The 18,974-nt window shown below is 40.7% G+C and overlaps 1 protein-coding gene across 1 annotated transcript in view; it reads left to right on the forward strand.

The window, feature by feature from the left end:
• The window catches only part of XYLT1 (xylosyltransferase 1), a 400,682-nt gene that overhangs the window by 285,068 nt on the left and 96,640 nt on the right, over positions 1-18,974 (forward strand). The gene's annotated exons all lie outside the window — the stretch shown is intronic.

An 18,974-nucleotide genomic window follows, 5' to 3' on the forward strand; every position in this document is an offset into this window, starting at 1 on the left:
CTCTGTCATAGCCTTTTATCTCAAAAGCTTCTACATCAGCTCAAAATCAGGAGCCAAGCCCTGAAATCCTTACTCAAAAACTCTCTTTCAAGTTATATTTGAAAATCAGTGGATGTTTTTGGGTGAGTAAAGATGTAGTGAAAATTCAAAAAGGGCTTAATTGTTTGGGCGTTATATATATCCACTACCAAAGGAATACAGACAGCTTTGTGGAAGTGAGTAGCAGTCAGGAAAATAACTTGGAAAAGCAAGAAGCTTAGACAGTGTGTTTGTAGTCTGAACAGAAAGATTTGAAATATGAACTCAAGGTTTTTAAATGCCCGATGATTGAGACTCTTTCTCTAGCCTTGGGGGAACAAATATGACTCATCATTCCAGCTATCAGGTGGAGACGATGATCAGCTCCCTACATTCCTGACTTAGTTGTTTAGGAACACTAAATTATTTCTTAATTTAGAACACTTTTTCAAGACAAGTACTGCTATACTGATCCCAAGCTGTAGTGTGACAGAAGGCACAGCACAACTAATGATGAGGGGAGAAAATAGGGGATATATGGTCCAAGGACAGTCTTTACAGTGTGACAGATTCTAGGGATCTGCATAGGGATGGATTTGATGTCAGGTGCTAAAGCTCTGAAAGTACAGTGTAAACTAATTCAGAGTTATTCTAATAGCCACATCTTGATAGCTCTACCAATGATATATGAGGGAATGGTCAGAGGGACTAGAGATTGATGACATCATGTCAGCTCAGGGGTCTGTATTAGGACGTCTAAGACTGGGACCATGATCTGTAATATTCTGTACTATATTTAGTTCTCTCTGGGGTATGTTTAAATAGAAAGCCAAAATTGTCCCATGGCCATAAATTGTCCCATGATGTATAGTTGAGATTTTGGCCAACCTTGGATTAATAGAGTCACAATTGCAATATGGTGTTATTTAATGTTTTTTCAGCAGTGGAAGCCCTAAACAAGTGCAGCTAGAGAACAGATATTACAACACATTTTTCTTCCCAGCTATGGAAATTCTCTTGAAGTTCCACTTCTCTGCTGTTTTGAAATCACATCTAGGTTTTCAACTGTAGGCCACTGGTCTGAAGTGTACACTTCCCATTTCTGTCACAATACTCTAATTTCAGAATTTACGCAAGCATCTTGAAGCTGTACTTCAAAAGCACTTTATTTTAATGGGTTTTTTTAAAAAAATAACAGTTATAGGTACAGATAAATGAAATTCAAATACATAATTTTATCATTATAAATACACATTTTTCAAAATGGAGATGCTATAAATTTGTGTTCTTTAGCAAGGCATTTCTTACACGGCTGTAAACCATGTAGGAACCTGAATATTAGTGCAAGAAATAACAAGGAGCGGATTAGGGGTTCTTTTTTCTTTCCTTTAGATTCCATGTGGTGATTTACCAGCTAATGGACTAAAAACAGTTTACACTTCTTACTCTGGTTAGTTATATTGCAATTGTTTTGTTAGGTTTCCCCTCATAAGAACATATGAATTTAGTGGATTAATGTATTTTTCCAGGGCAGCTCCACATTAAGCTTTCACTTCCCATCTGCCATTCCATCTGTGACAGTAAAACCCCTAGTCCTTCTCTTCTGATAGATGCAGGCTAATCCATCCTTGTGCGACAGAATAATGCACACAATAGTTCAGGATCCGCAGCATAGTGTGAAGCCCAAATCTCTCTTGACGGGTTGCCTGATGTATTCACAGGTTACAGTGCATTTGCAAACACCTCTCTCTCATTTATCCCCACAAGAATTATCCAGAGGTAGGTGTTGAAAATTATTAGAGGCATGAGAAGATACCACATGAGAAGTCAATGAGAAGATTGGAACTATTTCATTTAGGGAAGTGACAAGTAATAGGGAACATAATAGATATGTGTAAAATAGTAAATGGGCTGGAGAAGGTAAACCCAGGGGGTCCTACTCACCCTTTCTCATACACTAATACGAGGACTATATGCTCTTTGGGGCAGGGACTTTTGTTCTGTATTTGTATAATGCCCAGCACAAAAGGATCCTGGTCCAACACTAGAGTTCCTGAGAGCTACTGCAGTGCAAATAATAATAATGAATGTAGTACAACAAAGAAACATTTAGCCAAATTTGTAATCAAAACACTTTCCTTTAATCACTAGGCAATTGGCAGTTTGAAGTCCTGCATGTCTGATTCTCGGCCATGTGGACCAGCATTACAACTGACTCCCTTGTTAACATCCTAAATGTCAGGCTCAGGGATTAATTGCCAGGCAACTGAACTGCACTCTCCCCCACTAGAAGTGGTCCTTTCAGGACAGGAGTGGGTCAATATGGGGAAGCTGTCATTGCCTCTCTTTGCAATGTAGGTTTTCATGAGTAGAGGAAATCAATCTTTCAGAACCACTACTTTCGTTCAGAAGTAAAAGAAACCGACTGACCCCCCTGCCCTTTATTTCAGCTTAATTCATATTGCCCTCTTGTCATCATGACATAAAAATAATTTCCAGTGGGAACCTTGGTTAGCAGAACCCAGTGGAAAAGGTATCCGTGCCCTTAACCTCTTGTTTTATATGGATACCAATTTGCATTATTTATTGTTTCAGACAGACAGCATCAGGCACCCAACCTTATGTTTGGGGACTGAAACTTCACTGCTAACAAGATGAACTACAGCAGGGCACCTACTAATGTTGAATGTTTAATGTGCATTGCAAGAGTCCTTAGAAAATGTGGCAGGTGGAATATTGTTCCTCTCAGAGTAAAAAGCTAAGTGAGTTTATTTAACAGCACGTGTCAGATGTCAGTGCTTTTCTGGGCACAATGCAGATTCTGATTGCCAGCTATTGCATGGTCTTTTAATTAAAGGTCAAACAAAGTTATTACTGTAAGTCTTGAAAACACAATAGAGTGGTCACAAGATACAGTTGCTTATTATAGGAGTCCATAATAGAGGTTTCTCTACATTCTAGACTATTATATGTAACTGGGGCAAGAAATGCTGACCTTGTATTTTTTTTAATCATGTGTATAGTGCTTAGCACAACATGCCCATGATCCCTGATTGTGCCCCCTACCACCACTATGATACTAAAAGTGAATAATGCTATGTGAATATCTGGAAGTAGTGCAAGGACATTGCCATATCTTGTGTGAGCAGACTAAATCGGCCTTCAGGAAATCAGGTAGGATTACTGATTCGATTCAGTTCAGCTAAGGCTTCTGCCATGTAGAAGAGTCTCCAGAGTGGAGCGACAGGATCCTAGTACATTTTAAAAGTTACTTGGGTAAAGGTTCTAGAAAATATAGGGAATGATCTTGGCTAGGACTGTTACAAAAGATGGTAGATGATAAAGTCAGTGGAACTTAGTGAATGCACTGTCCTCTGTCATTCTATATACCGTTAAGTGCATGGTATATTGTCCTCATTCCTTTGTGTGCTACTCATATCTATGTCAAAAGGTAAGGCCCAATGTTATCACGAAATTTAGCCAAGCACTTAATAAAAAAATCTGAGACTATTGCTTAAAATTATTTGGCATTTTGATGTATTCTTTATAATTAACAAGTATTTGCAACTTTTATCCAAAGATCTAAAAGCACTTTATAAACATTAATGAACTTCACAATACCCTGCATAATCGGAAACTTTATTTCACAGATGGGTAAATAAACACAACATTTAAATAGTTCTTTCAAATGCAAATAATTTTTTAGCATGAAATAAAGACCCCCTGACTCTTGCTATGTTCACTAGGCCAAGCTTCCAGTTGTTTAAGAGATTTGTAGTATTTTTAACTGTCCACACAAAGTGGATCAACCTTCTCAGAACAGTAAGGAAGCTTTCTTCACTCATCTACCTCTAGTAAGTCTTTCACATCTAATCATGTATAGAAAATAGTTTTATATGCTTGGTATATCATATGCCCTCAAATACTTGCTTGGGACATCAAAAAATGAAACTCAGAAAACAAAATGGCTTTGAGTAAAGTCATTATTTAGAATTCTCATTTCTGAGCAACCAGATTAAATCATATTTTGGGAACTACATAGAAAACACACAGGGCCATAAAAAGCTCCTTGGAAACTAAGCAGAAAAGTGTTTGCTGGGATGAAGAGTTCTGGATGGTCTTTAGCTTTTCAAGTCTGTTGGCAGTTGGAAATAATTCTAACTCGAGAGCGTGCAGGAAGAAATTCAGCCTTTAGAGAAGTGTTACATCATTCTTTCCAGTTGTTATTCAGGTGACAGGACAGTCAGAGTGAATAATAGGATCCTTGTTTCAGCCTTTCGGCTAGATTCATCCTGCATGGAAACAACAGTGACTTCAGTTTTATTGAAATGACATCAGAGATTATTTGTGTTCATTCTGCTCAGCCATCATGTGCTGAAATCTGAAAGTTGCAGCCATTTAGTTTGGAACCAGTTTTTCCTGGGCACTGGACCAAATGACAGAAACTTTCAGGTATTTGACCAAAGAACTGAAAATGAGAACCAAGTTTCGAAAAGTAGATTAAATCACTAAAGGAGCAAAATATTCAGGATTTTCCATATGCAGGACTGATTAAAGATGTTAAGGACTAGTTGACTATCTAATAAGCAAATTCTTATCGCATAGTCAGTCAACTAGTCAATTCCCCCACCCCCCATTGCTGCCTCTATCTGATAAAGGCAGCAAGGGGAGGGAATCAACTAGTCAACTGACTATCCGATAAGCATTTGCTTATCGGATAGTCGACTAGTCCTTAACATCCTTAATCAGCAGGAGGAACCATGAGAATATCTTGTTTTGGGAAGGAACCAAAAATAGGGCAGTACTAGACTAGGAAACTCTCTTAAAGGGACAGCATACCCTGTGACTGTTTTTTATTTTATTTCTGACTTGGATCAATCTTCTATTACTTTAGGTCCTGCATATCTTATTGCCTCTGTATAAATCCATGGTATGCCCACATCTTGAATACTATGTACAGATGTGGTCGCCTTATCTCAAAAAAAGATATATTGACATTGGAAAAGGTTCAGAAAAAGGCAACAAAAATTATTAGGGTTTGGAACGTGTCCCATATGAAAAGAGATTAAAAAGACTGGGACTTTTCAGCTTAGAAAAGAGGAGACTAAGGGGGAATATGATAGAGGTCTATGCAATCATGACTGGTGTAGAGAAAGTGAATAAGGAAAAGTTATTTTCTGTAATGTAAGACCTAGAGGTCACCAGGGCTGTGTCCAGACTCAGGGTTTTTTTCGAAAAAAGTAGCCTTTTTTCGAAAAAACTTCACCTGCGTCTGGACTGCAGCCGCGTTCTTTCGAAATTAAATCGAAAGAATGCGGCCTTTCTTTCGACGGTGGTAAACCTAATTCCACGAGGAAGAACGCCTTCTTTCGAAAGTGCTCTTTTGAAAGAAGGCGTTCTTGAAAGCAAACAGGCTTTTTAGAAAGAGAGCATCCAGACTCACTGGATGCTTTCTTTCGAAAAAGCGGCTTGCTTTTTCGAAAGTTCCGCGTGCAGTCTAGACGCGCTTTTTCGAAAGAGGCTCTTTCGAAAGTATCTTTCGAAAGAGGCTTGCAGTCTAGACATAGCCCAGATGAAATGAATGGGTAGCAGATTTAAAACAAACAAAAGGGAGTTTTTCATGCAGCCTGTGGAACTCCTTGCCAGAGAATGTTGTGAAGACCAGGATTTTTACAGAGTTCAAAAAAGAACTAGAAGCTTCATGGAGGTTAGGTCCATCAATACTTATTAGCCAGAATGGGTAAGAATGGTGTCCCTAGCCTCTGTTTGTCAGGGGCTGGAAGTGGATGACAGGAGAGAGATCACTTGATTACCTGTTTCTGTTCACTCCCTCGTGGGCATCTGGCATTGTCCATTGTTGGAAGACAGGACACTAGGCTAGATAGATCTTTGGTCTGGCCTAGTATGGCCATTCTTATGTTCTTATGAAAACTACTGCAATGGAACATTTGTTTTGATGCTAATGCCTCAGGTTTTTTATCTCAGCATAGCTGCTGACACTGTTTGCTCAGAATATCTTTATCAGGCAAGCCAGACATCAGCCCACCCTTAATTCATCACAGGGAAGCTTTTTTTTTTTTTATGTCCACAAAGAATTTATCTGTGGGTTTTTTCTTAACTCTACATTCTGTCAGAATTTCAAATATGTGCTTCTTTCTCAGACTCTGAAACAGCACCCTCCCCGACGCTTCCCCCTATCAGCAGCCATCACTTTTGTTTGTATGTTTGGGTTTTTGTTTTTGTTTTGTTTTTTAAATTGTCTTCTGGGTCCATACGACTTAATCTGCCAGAGCACACAACGAGGCATTTAACAGTTGAAGCTGTTCAGGAGGGTTTGTAAGATTCATTGACATGAGTATGGCTTTACCAGTTTTGCTTGTATCTGGTGCTGAAAAGCTCATATCTTTTTCAAAGCTTAAAGGATATTGTAGCCGTAGTCAGGGTTTTGTTTTCTCCTCCTTTGCCATCTGTCCCCTTGGATTGAAAGTTGAAATGCTGTTTCTGTTTTGAGGGCAGTGCAGTACCTGCGGCTCTATTGAGATTTGGTGGGTGCTCAGCACCAAAAATCAGGAGCCTCATGTTCAGTAGAACCGAAAACCAATGCATCCCAAATTAGAGGCCATTTTTGGAAATCCCACCTTGATATGGGTTAGGGATATATTGATAAAGTACATTTTTAAAATAGCAGCACTGCTTAAAGCACCCTTGTAATTGCAGTACTTCCTTGGCAGTACATCATCTTGTTGATTGCTGTACTAAATGCTCAGCCCTTCATCCTTATCCTCTATAAATTCCATCGTCCAAGCCAGTATCTGAGGCCACTCATAAGGCAAGCTTGGCAGGGGAAGGACCCAGATGCCAAGCTTTATAGTTTAATGGGCATTGCAGCATCTGAGTGCTTGTTGGCTTCCTGGTGGGCTGGTATATTTTCTCTCCTTTTGCTTGGCTCTGCAGCTGCTTACTGGGAGGGGTGGGGGAATGTTCTCTGTTGAAATGCCAAAGGGCCATCATGTGGATGCTACTTTCCTTTTAGATACGATTTATTTTTGATTTACTTATGATTGAGAAAAGATCAGTTTTATAAAGAAATATAAAATACTAGTTCTCACTGGATCTCTACAAAAAATCCAGTCTTGTATATATTTAAAAAGGAATACTTCTGGAGTTATTGGCAGTAATGGACCCTAAATGCCACAGTAACATTTTAGGGTCTGGTATTTTGGATCCTTCACTGGATACATTTGTATTTTTGTAAGGGTAGCTCATTCTTCCTGCTCACTGATCATGCAGAAACAACTTAAAAAACAACAAATGGTCCTGCAGCACCTTAGGGTACATCTCGACATCCTGTACTCCTCAAAAATGAGATTTATAGGATCTTTCGAAAAAGGGTTTTATTTTCTAAAGATTCCCATCTAAACTGCCAGTTTTTTTTTTTTAAAAGCCCAGTTTCGAAAAAAACCGGCAGCCGCCATTATGCAAATGAAGCACGGGATATTTAAATCCCGGCTTAATTGCAATATCGACTTGCCTAATTTACATCCCTTTACCAAAAAAGGGATGTAATCTAGACACAGCCTTAGAGACTAACAAAAAATTTAAAAGGTATCATGAGCTTTCGTGGGCACAACCCATTTCTTCAGATGAATGGAAGTGGGTTGTGCCCATGAAACCCCATGATACTATTTACATTTTTGTTAGTCTCTAACATGCTGCAAGAATATTCATACTTTCTTAAGTTTTTTCAGATATAGACTAACACAGATACCCCTTTGAGACTTTTGATCATGCAGAGAGATCCACAGGCAGACTCTTATTCCCATAGGGTATGTCTACACTACCCCGCTAGTTCGAACTAGCGGGGTAATGTAGGCATACCACACTTGCAAATGAAGCCCGGGATTTGAATTTCCCGGGCTTCATTTGCATAAACCGGGCGCCGCCATTTTTAAATCCCGGCTAGTTCGAACCCCTCATTCCACGAGGAGTACAGCTAGTTCGGATTAGAAGCCTAATCCGAACTAGCTACTCCGTGCCGCGTGTAGCTGCGCGGCACGGGGTTCGCACTAGCCGGGATTTAAAAATGGTGGCGCCCGGCTTATGCAAATGAAGCCCGGGAAATTCAAATCCCGGGCTTCATTTGCAAGTGCGGTATGCCTACATTACCCTCCTAGTTCGAATTAGGAGGGTAGTGTAGACATACCCATATGGAATTGTAAGGAAGTCACTTTTTTGAATTAAAGGGTCATCATAGATGTCCACCTTTACCACATTTCTTACTTTCCACTATCACTTGTGGCCCCATAATATCACAGAAGGATAAGTGTCTTTACATTTTCTGGCAGGCATATCACATTACTGAGCATAGAATATGGATAGTGGGACTTTGGGAAGAGATCTCACAGTACGATTGAAGAATATGTTTACAAGCCTTCAGTATTTAATATTTAAACATGTTGTGTGGAAAAATTTTGTGCATTTGCTATGGAAAAATTTGTGAGAAGGAAAGTTTTATGTTACGTCAGGGGGGCGTTTCTGTGTCTCTCTATGTCTTTACTCATATCACCATTATCTGAACAGCTTTAACTAGAAATGAAAATGTATAATAAATAATAAGATGGCTAAGTCCCATTCATCCATGCTCCATTGCATTCGCCTTTTTGCTTCTCAAGCTACCCGGTAAAGGGTCTTATTGGCTGCAGCTCCAGACAGAAAGCATTCCTGGCTGCTCCTGCTTTTGCTCTCATCTGCACCTGATCAGAAGGATGAGAGGTTTTTGAAGATGAGGGAAGTCTCACTAGAGAAGTTTGTGAGTTTTGCAATGCACTCTTCTTCATAGAGCTACATCTACACCTGGGACCATACTACAGACAGTGAATGCAGCTACTCATTGAAACTTCTTTCTGAGAGAATGTTGCACTGGCTTATGGTAATTTTCTGGCTGTAATTTAAGGTACTGATTTTTATTTCTAAACCTCTGCATAGTTTGTGTTCACTGTGGCTCAACAGTAATCCTTCTGTGGTTCTGTAGCAGCTGTGATCAGCTGAGGTGCTCAAGTTAACAATAACTACCTGGGGTTGGAAGTAGGGCATTTCTCCTGACAGGGTTCTTTGCTCTGAAAATTGCTTTCCCCTACTCCCTTTGTGTGTCAGAGCCAGAATTTATTATCATTTGGCTCAAGTAGAACCCATTTTCACACTATGAATCATCTTCAGTTCTCTGAAAAGAGACAAAACTTTGAGGGTGTGAAACTGTGAGACCAAACTTGCAAGAAATTTTAATGTCTTTCCATTAAAAATGTGTTGCCACCCATACCAAATATTCAGGTGATTTTTTTCTTAATTTTTCATTTTTCTTAATCTTAAATCTTCCCAAAGATAATTATTTTATTTTTATATCCATTTGACATTACACATCTACCCTTAGATCAGTGTTTTTCAAAGTGGTCCACTGACCCACTCTAATAAATTTGCTACTGGGCCTCTATGGTTCGTTTACTTACCAGCTTCACAGCCACAGAGCCTCACAGCTCCCATTGGCTGCGGTTTGCCATTTGCAGCCAAGAGGAGTCACAGGAAGCAGCAGCCCTGGTCATGCTGCTTCCCGCAGCTCCCCTTGGCTACAAATGGTGAGCTGCAGCCAATGGGCACTGCGAGGCTCCATGGTCACAGAGCCAGTAAGTAAACAAACCAGAACGGCCTGGTAACAGCTTTCTCAGAGTGGGTCCGCGGACCACTTGGAGAAATATTGCCCTAGGTCTCAGTCCTCTAATAGGATTTGTATGGACAGATATTTGCTCCCTGGTGGAGTCCTAGGGAAGTCAGAAGATTCCACACAGATGCTAGAGTCTCCCAGTTGCGGAGTTGTATGCACTAGCAAAGAACATGATACTATTATGCCTTAGCACAGGGAGTGAGCTAGAATGGATAATGTTAATTCTGCTGGAGACTAGCAATTTATTTTACATAAAATATTCTCAGTCTTTTTTCCCCCTCACTTTCTTCTCTTTGCCTTTGAAAGAAATGGGTGCTTTTTTATTATAATTACTCAGCTTAATGAGGAAAGCATCTTCCTTATTCTTTTGTGTAAAAACATCTCAGATAAATGAAAGGAACGTATAAATCAGAGGGAAAAGTGACCCATTGTCTTTAATCTGCATTTGTATTGAATTTTACTTTCTGCTTTCATTCCAAACACGAGTGAATTTAATTTGGAAGATAGTGATGAGAAATTGCTGATAGTCACACACAGGCATTTATTTATTTATTTATTTATTTGCTTATTTAATTATCAATCCAGAATCTGGATTGATTTATATATCTGTGTTTGTATGTATTTATTTATTTAACTAAAGTCCCTAATTTGAGTAATGGACTTGTTGATCATTTTCTTCGCTTTTTCCACTTGCTCATTTAATCAGTGATTATTGTTTTCATCAAAATGGGATGTAACATGGGAAGATGATGTTCTCTGTGAATATGCAACAGCTGACAAACATGGAAAAGCACAAAGCAGGCAGCATCTTTCTCTACTGAATTAAATCCTAGTGCTTAGATAAACCTAAAACTCCATAATGTGTTGATTTTAATAATTAAATATCATTGGGTATTCACAGCTGTTTAGAAAAATCACTTAATCTCTTTAATTTTGGTTGAGATTTTTGTAGCAAGTGGGATGAACTCCTTTTAAGAATTAAACATGCTCACTGTTAACTCCTTCACCAGTTGCCACATGCCTCTGACAAAGCATATCATAGATTCCTTAAGTCATATCTCTTGTTTGAGTGCTAGATGAAGGTCACCACTCAGTACCTTAAATGTGATGGAGCCAAATTAGATGCTGTTGGAACCCTAAAGTGTTCACACATCTCTGGAGCCCGTGACCAGAGGTTTTCAGTTAGAAATGTATGTTTGGCTTGCCTGTGTGCTCTGTAGAACTTCATGCTGCACTTGAAGGGTAGATAGAGCTGAGCAGGCAAACCGCCCACAGTTCTTTCTCAGCTGCCTCAGCCTGACACTGAGCTCTAGTGTGTACACCTCATGTGTACCTCAGCGTGTTTTGTGGTCGTTGTTTAGTTAGTTTAATGTATCTAGTTAATGTTGCTGATGAGATAGAATTAGTCAGATTGTTGTGAGAGGTATCAGTTTCCCCCTTTTTTTTAATTTAATTTAATTTTTTTGCTTTCATCACTTTTTCTGGGAAGCTTATTTGGCCTGCTTGGGCATGCCTGGCTAGCGAGGTTTCAGATGCTGCCTCTCTTGTCAGGAGTCTGTTCTGATCAGCACTGACTTCTCATTGCTTGGGAGAGTCCCACATCTCCCAACAGTGTTAACTTTTGCTTTGCTCTAAAAATGAGAGCTGGGGAGAATCGGGACAAAACTGAAACTGTTGTTGATAGAGCACTCCTTTTGAAAGGCGTTCCTGTATGTCAGTCTCCAGCCAGACCCAATGCCCCTTTGACTTTGGCTAACATCTGGCCTAAGAGGCAGAAGATCTCAGAGGACTGAGGGAAGGATCTGAAAAAGAGACTATTGGTCTCCTGCCATCAGGAGGAACCAGCTTCCAAGAAGGTCCAGATCAGCACCATCTATTTCCACTCATCTTCATCAATACTGACAAAACAGAAGCATACACCTTTGCCTTGGTGCTTACCCACTCTAAACCCACAGCACCACTCTCAAGTCAGCTGCTGCATTGAAATTGACCCACCTGATATCACAGGAATTCTGTTACTACAGGAACTTGTCAGTATTAGTTGGCTTATGGGTATGACTCTTGGTACCAAGACCCAAATCTCCAGATTACCAGTGCTTCCTGGTATCATGGGATTCTCAGCAAATGGAGGAGTGAGATCCTGCTCTCTATGTGCCACAACTATAGAATTATGGAACTCGTGTACAGCCCAGCCCGTCAGATTCAAATCTCGGCCACTTACCTTCCTGGAGTCCAGAGTGTCGCAGCTGATATGCTTAGTAGGCACTTCTCCCAGGACCAGGAATGAGAGTTTGATTCTTAGTTCCTTTGTGGGTTATTCGAGGGGCAGAGAGTGTCTTCCATAGATGGACCTATTTGCCACATCCAGCAACAGGAAATGCTCACAAGTAGACCTAGATTGCCTATCTTTGGTAGATGACTTTTTCCTTCCTTGGGCAAAGGGTCTGTCCTCTGCATTTCCTCCAACAGCAGTAATTTTAAGAGTGATGAACAAGATCAGGGTTATCTTTGTTCTAATAAACTGGCTGAGAAAGGCATGATTTCCATCCCAGCTTCAGCTGTGTGTCCAGCTAGTATTCCATCTTCTGACTCCCTCTTATGTTCTTCCATGGTGTGGGTTACATGCTTCTTCCCAACCTCAGTGTCCCACATCTCCAAGTCTGAGTCCTAGACTTTTCACAGGATTGGAATCCACCTGCTTGACGGGTACAACATGTATTACTAAAATGTAGAAGGGAGACAGCTGAAATCACTGACTGTCAGAAATGAAAGAGGTTCAACCACTGTGGTCACCATCACTTTATCCCTGAACTTTTTGTGCTTTTAGCCTTCTGGAATTATCTGCTGGATTTTTTTTAAATGGTTTATCAGTTATCTTTATTAAGGTACATCTTGCTGGGATATCAGCATTTCATTCCCGAGTAGAGGGCTTTTCTATTTTTGCACACTCTGTATTCTCAAGATTTATACGTGGTTTGGGGAATGTGTACTCCCAGGATAAGGATGCTACTCTGACTTGTAAGATCAGCTTGGTACTTAACAAATGTTATGAGAACACTTTCTGAATCCTGCTCCTTACTTCACTTATTTATGAAATGGCTTTTCTAATAGTTATCACAGCCCACAAGATTGGAGAAAATCCCTTCTCATTAACAATATTTTTTCAAGGGCAGGTCTCCTTAAAACAACACCAAAAATTCTTACCTAAGGTTCTGTCAGATTTCCATCCTAACCATCTTTGTATCTGTATAGGACCAGGAAGTTTTCAAAAGCACTTACTTTCATTGCAGAAAGACCAAAGGTGTCCACAATCTCTTTATGGAGATTGTCAAGATGAATCATGGGATGTATTGCTGCTTCTCAGGATGCAGTTGGTGTTTTAATCTCTGCAAAGGATTATAACGCTCTTTACCAGATCACTAACAATTTCCACAGTATTACTCAAAAACAGTCCAGTGATTGAGAGATGCAGGGCTGCAACATGGCTTTCATTCCATATCTTTTGTAAACACTATCTCTTGGACCATGTCATCAGATCTGAAGTGGTACTTTGGTCTGCTCTGCTGTCTTCAGTCTTGGACTTGATTCCTACCTCCCTCCTTCCTGTGAGGATAAAGCTCAAGAGTCACCTGAAGTGGAACTCCCATAGGGACATAGGGAACTCCCGAGAGAAGAAAAGGTTTCTTACTTTTTGCAATAACTGTGGTTCTTGACTTATGTCTGCTTAAGGGTGCTCTACTACCTGACCCCCTTCCACTCTGCTTTGGACTGTACTTGTTGGATGTTCAAACAGAGAAGGAAATGAAGATGGTTTGTCGACTTAGTCCTCTGTCCCCACTAAGCATGGTACAAGATTATATGGAGCACATGTGCAAGCCGAATGGAAACTGCTCATGGAAAATCTCCAATCAAGGGCTTGAGAGGTGCATGTGCAACTGAATTTAACTGTCCACAGTGACACACATTTCAGAGAACCAGTTACTGCGCAAAGTGAGTAACCTTGTCATCTTATGATGGATGTGTCACAAGTAAAAGGAGCTTGCTGCACAATAGTTATCTTGTATCAACAAGTGTTACAATAATGCATATGAGACAGATAGGATATTATCGGCCACAAATCCTGAACACATCCCCTGCACATATTAATAAATTGTGACCATAGAGGAAAATATAAGACCTCTTAGGGTCTCCCTGAGAGATGATGACTTACTTTGTGTAATAAATTAGCACGGCAATACAACAATGCACTAGAGATAGCATCGGTGGGAGCTAATTTTAGGTTGTTAACATATGTTAACTAATGTGTTATCATTATACCCTCAAATTCTAGTCTAGACCACATTTGAGAAGACACCTGTAATGGTTTCTAAGGGCACACACTGGGCAATTAGGGCCCACTCAGTCCACTGGTTTTCTCTTTCTGAGGATAAAGTATTTAAGTTAGGAAAGCCAACAAATGGGCAAGAGCTAGGAGAAAAAATAAATACTTTTTAACAATATGTATGGAAGCAATTTTTCCCTCAGAAGGTTAGTGTCAGCCGACGGTCAGGGCAGTGTGTGTGTGTATGTTTCCGAGAAAAGGTTTAACGTCCGTGCCTTTACTGCTAGGACCGGGGTCCCATCGCAGAGGGTGGCCAGCAGGCCAACAGACGCCCCGTTATATAGGAAGAGCTTATTACATCTTAGATTTCAGCTGCTAGAATTCCATAATTCCTTCGCAGCGGGCAGCCTTGAGGAAAGACTGAAAGATGCCCCAGTGGGTCCTGTCACCTGGGAGTGACACAGATCCAAACGCCCAAGCTCTTCCTATAACTGTCCCTTTAGACCGGCTGAAGTTCTTTTAAATTGTGCTTGGTTCTGTTACAGCAACTGAAGGAGTCAGGTTAAAACTTAAACAGTTACAGGTTTATTTGAGGAAGCTTATAAATCATATGGTTGCAATGGTTATTGTTCTATTTCTTAACTATTAGCAAAATATAGGTCTTAAAAATGGTTACAAAGAAGATAAAGATAGAAAAATAGAAATAATGGTACCAAGTAACAGCTTACTCTTTCTATGTGTACACTTAAGACAGAGGACCACATCCAGGTACCATTTTTACCCCCTTCTGTGCCTCTCGACTCCAGCATGTCAGGCCAGGGCCGGTCCCTCAATTCCTAGGAAAGACGAAAATACGAGGTGGGCGTCCCATAGAACCTCGGGAGGTCAAACACCTAACCCGACCAGCAGGTAGAGGGTAGAATGACACTCAAAGTGAGTGTGTGCTGGGCCCATCTTTTATACTCATGGGGTCACGTATTTCTCTTTCTTATCTGTAATGTAAATTGATGCTGGTCTGTCTGCTGTGAGACCAGTTCTTACAAGGAAGTTGTGAACTTAATTTACACTTGTAAGAGAGATTTGAGGTGATTAAATTTTGAAGTACTGGACATTGTTTTCTCAGTGGGAAATTCCTCTTCCTGGGACTGTGTGTTCGAATCAACATAGGTGCCAGCCGCAGCCTCGAGGCCAGCTTATTGACTTAGCTGCTCTCTATCCACATATCTGTGTTCCAGCTTCTCAGGATCAGATGAGCCAGCATAGACTATGCTGATATTATTGCTCCTTCTCTGCCCTGTGCTTCAGAGAGGCAAATAAGATGGATGATATGGGGTTATAGTCTGTCTGGCCACAGTTAGTATTAGTTAAACAGCATGGTTAACTTAAGCAGCCCAGGGCACTGACCCCTTTCACAATGATCTCACTGTAAATAGAAATAGGATTGTTTTAAATTGCACATCTAATATCGCCAGGCACAGCATTATTCCCTTTCCTTGGTGTTTTATGTCTTATGTCTTTTCCATACAAAAGGAATTTTAAAAAAAATCACAGATGCTGAACTGTATAATGTTAAAATATCATTTCTGTATTGAAAACTTTACAACTGGCTTGTGCATATTAGCTTCAAAATGTGCATTAAATCACTGTGTACAATCTTAATAGAAAAAGTTAATAACTTTCATACCTGGACTCACTGATTTCATCAACCTGCCTACCTTAGAGTTATCATGAAAAGCACAACTCTTCTCGTCTATCTTCACCACAACTTTCTTCCAGAATTGCTGACTAAGGCTTTAATGCCAGCTAACACTTAACAGTTAGCTAAATTATTTGAAAGGCGGGACCTATTATGCTTCCTATAAATCTACTTGACTACAAGGGGCTATTTTTCCATTCTTCATGGAGGTGCACATGCTCAACTACCATTTTAGCTCTTGATTATGACATTAATTTGGACTGAAGAATTGATGTTTCGGCCACAGCTCTGGCCTTTCTAAGTTTGATTTCTGACACTCTGCTCATGACACACAGCAAGAATGGAAAAGGGATAATTGCTCTTTTTGTGATTTGCTTGTGGGAAAAGCAAAGGGAGAGTGAATTTAAACAAAGTCCCACTTCATTTGCCCCTGAATATCTTGGGACAGATCCTCAGGTTTAGTACATGATGACTGGCCCTCCAATGGATATAGAAGGCATGTAGCCCTTTGCTTATACCAACAGAGAATATGGCCCTCTGTTTGCAAGACATAATGGCCCATAAGTTCAAGTTTCACTGTTGTATAGGTGTGGTGAGGAACTGGAGCATGAATTCACCTAGTTAAACTTTATCAGTTTTCACCTTTATACATATTCAGATAGAATCAGGCCTGCTGACAAGGGGGATCAAACGGGGCAACTTCTCCAGGGCTCGGCAATTCTAAAGGGCCCAGAGCTCCCAGCTGCCAATATTGCTACAGCAGCAGTGACAGTAACTGGAGCCCTGGACACTTCAAATCACCTCTGGAGCCCTGGGCAGAGGGCTCCAGGTGGTGCCAAGGGCTGGATGGGGAGGCATAGTGTGGTCCATGCAGTGCTGAGGGTTGGCTGGCTCCAGCCCCACCCCTTCTGTCTGAGACCCCGCCCCTTTTGAGAGCATACAGGCACCCTTCCCCAGGGGCTTGTCAATTTTGCCCAGGGGCCAGTCAATTTTGTGGGCCTCCTGGACAGCTTCATTGTCACTTACAGACTCTGATTGTGTATAGTAATAAATAACGTTACTTAACATTACACCTACCCAGTTATACATTTATCCAAACTTTCCGAATATGTTTTTCATTCTCCATTCTATGTTATAAATCATTAGCACTACATCAATATTGCATCAGCACAACTCAATGTTAAACTAGCAAAATGTAACCCAGGAATGGGCAATAATTTTTGATGGGGGGCTACTGCAAGAATTTGGTAAGTGGTCAAGGGCTGCACTCTTACATTGTATTAATGGAGCAGGGTCAGGATCTGGGAGGAAGGTTGGGAGCCATCCGGACAGTGGAAGATGCAAGATTGTACTTGGGGTGGGGACAGCGTGTGAAGCCTCTCTCCCCTTCCTCCTGGGCTCACAGCTATTCACAACTTTTCTTAATGGCATGCAGAGGCAGGGCATGCAGAGAGCCTGGCTGAGGCACCCACTGTGCCTGTGAGCCAGATCCAGAAGCTTGGTGGACTTAGGGTTGCCAGATGGTTTCAACAAAAATACCGGACACACTTGCATTACATCACAATCTATATTACATCTTCTTTAGAAAATACCGGACACTTTTATTTTCTCATTTATATTTTCTCAATTTGTTTCCCGAACAGAAAGCTCAAACACTGGACTGTCTGGTTCAAAACTGGACATCTGGCAACCCTTGGTGGACTGGATCTACCTGTAGGCCCTATTTCTCCTGGCACCTGATGTAACCCTTATTTTTTGCCATTTAACAGTTTTCATCTTCTTCTGATATTATAATTAAGCATACGTGGATTGTCCTAAATTATTTTTAGCATGAGCTTTTTTTTGTATTGGAGTAGGAAAGTTATGGGGAACAACATGATCTTAATGTCCAAATTGTCTTATCTTTTCCAAACATAGATTTTTAGGGGACTTTTTGCTCAAAGTTTAGCCTCACACTTGTAGATCATTAAAATGCCTTGGAAGTAATTTTGGTGGTTGCATTTGGAGTGCTGTATTCAGTGTACAGCCTTTCCTCTCGCAGAATCTCAGAACAGAGGCATAAATCAAAGCCTGAACTTCTGTGCTGCAGTTTTGCAGCTGGTAGCCCTACAAGCCCAAATCAGCTGATCCAGGTGAACCCTGGCTGTGCCATGGGTCTCTTGTTCCAGTGTTCTCCATACCAAATTAGCCAGCTTTTTAACTCCAGTGAAGAACTGGGCTGCAAAAGTTGCAGCTTTCCCCTCCTCTGTTTCCTGTCTTAAGCCCAATGGCTGTGTCAACACTGGCCACATAGCCCGTAATAGCTATGGAAATGAGAGAAGTCAGAATAGGGAAATGCGCGGGAGATTTAAATATCCCCCGCAGGATTTAAATAAACATGGCCGCCGCTTTTTTCCGGCTTGGGGAAAAGCCGGAAAAGAGCGTCCAGACTGGCGCGATCCTCTGGAATAAAGCCCTATTCCGGAGGATCTCTTATTCCTACTTGCAAGAATTCCTATTTCCCTATTCTGACTTCTCTCATTTCCATAGCTATTACGGGTTATGTGGCCAGTGTAGACACAGCCAATGTGTTGGTTCAGGCTCCTGGTATGAATTACAGCTCCTCTTACTTCTACTAGATGCCCACTGTCTGGAGGGGTCATTCTGACATCTGTGTATTGCTGTCATGCAGATACCCTGACCATACCTCGTCCTCCTGCCACTTCCCCCAGAAGAAGGCAGTGGAGAAGCAGAAAATTGTTCTAGCACGGGGCAGCATCTAGACATCCATGTTACTAATTTATTATCTTAGCTATGGATATATTTGTGTGTAAAATAGATTCCTCAGTTCTTATTTAAGTAAAAGAGACTTTGAGGCGGGAGACAGACTTAGCAAATAAATATCCCAACAAGGTAAAAATTAAATACCATTAAATAGGTGAAAAGTCTCTGTCTATCACAGCATAGAAAAAATAACCCATTTGAAAGAAAACTTCCTTCTTCCCTCTGATGACCACCCATCTCATTCAGATGTACATGGATGCACACCTTTTTGTCTACAAGTTGTGCAAAAACTCTCATTTTCCATCTCTCATCTACATGCAGAGCATGCACACACATTGTGCAAAGCAATATATAAATAACTTGACATAAGGTGAAATTTGTTTTGCTGTGCTTGTAGATTTTGCTACATTAGGGAACTGGTATGTCTCGTTTTTCTCCAGGCCCAGTTACATCATCTATAT

This window comes from Pelodiscus sinensis, chromosome 16 (assembly GCF_049634645.1).
Source record: "Pelodiscus sinensis isolate JC-2024 chromosome 16, ASM4963464v1, whole genome shotgun sequence".
NCBI classification, from domain to species: Eukaryota; Metazoa; Chordata; order Testudines; family Trionychidae; genus Pelodiscus; species Pelodiscus sinensis.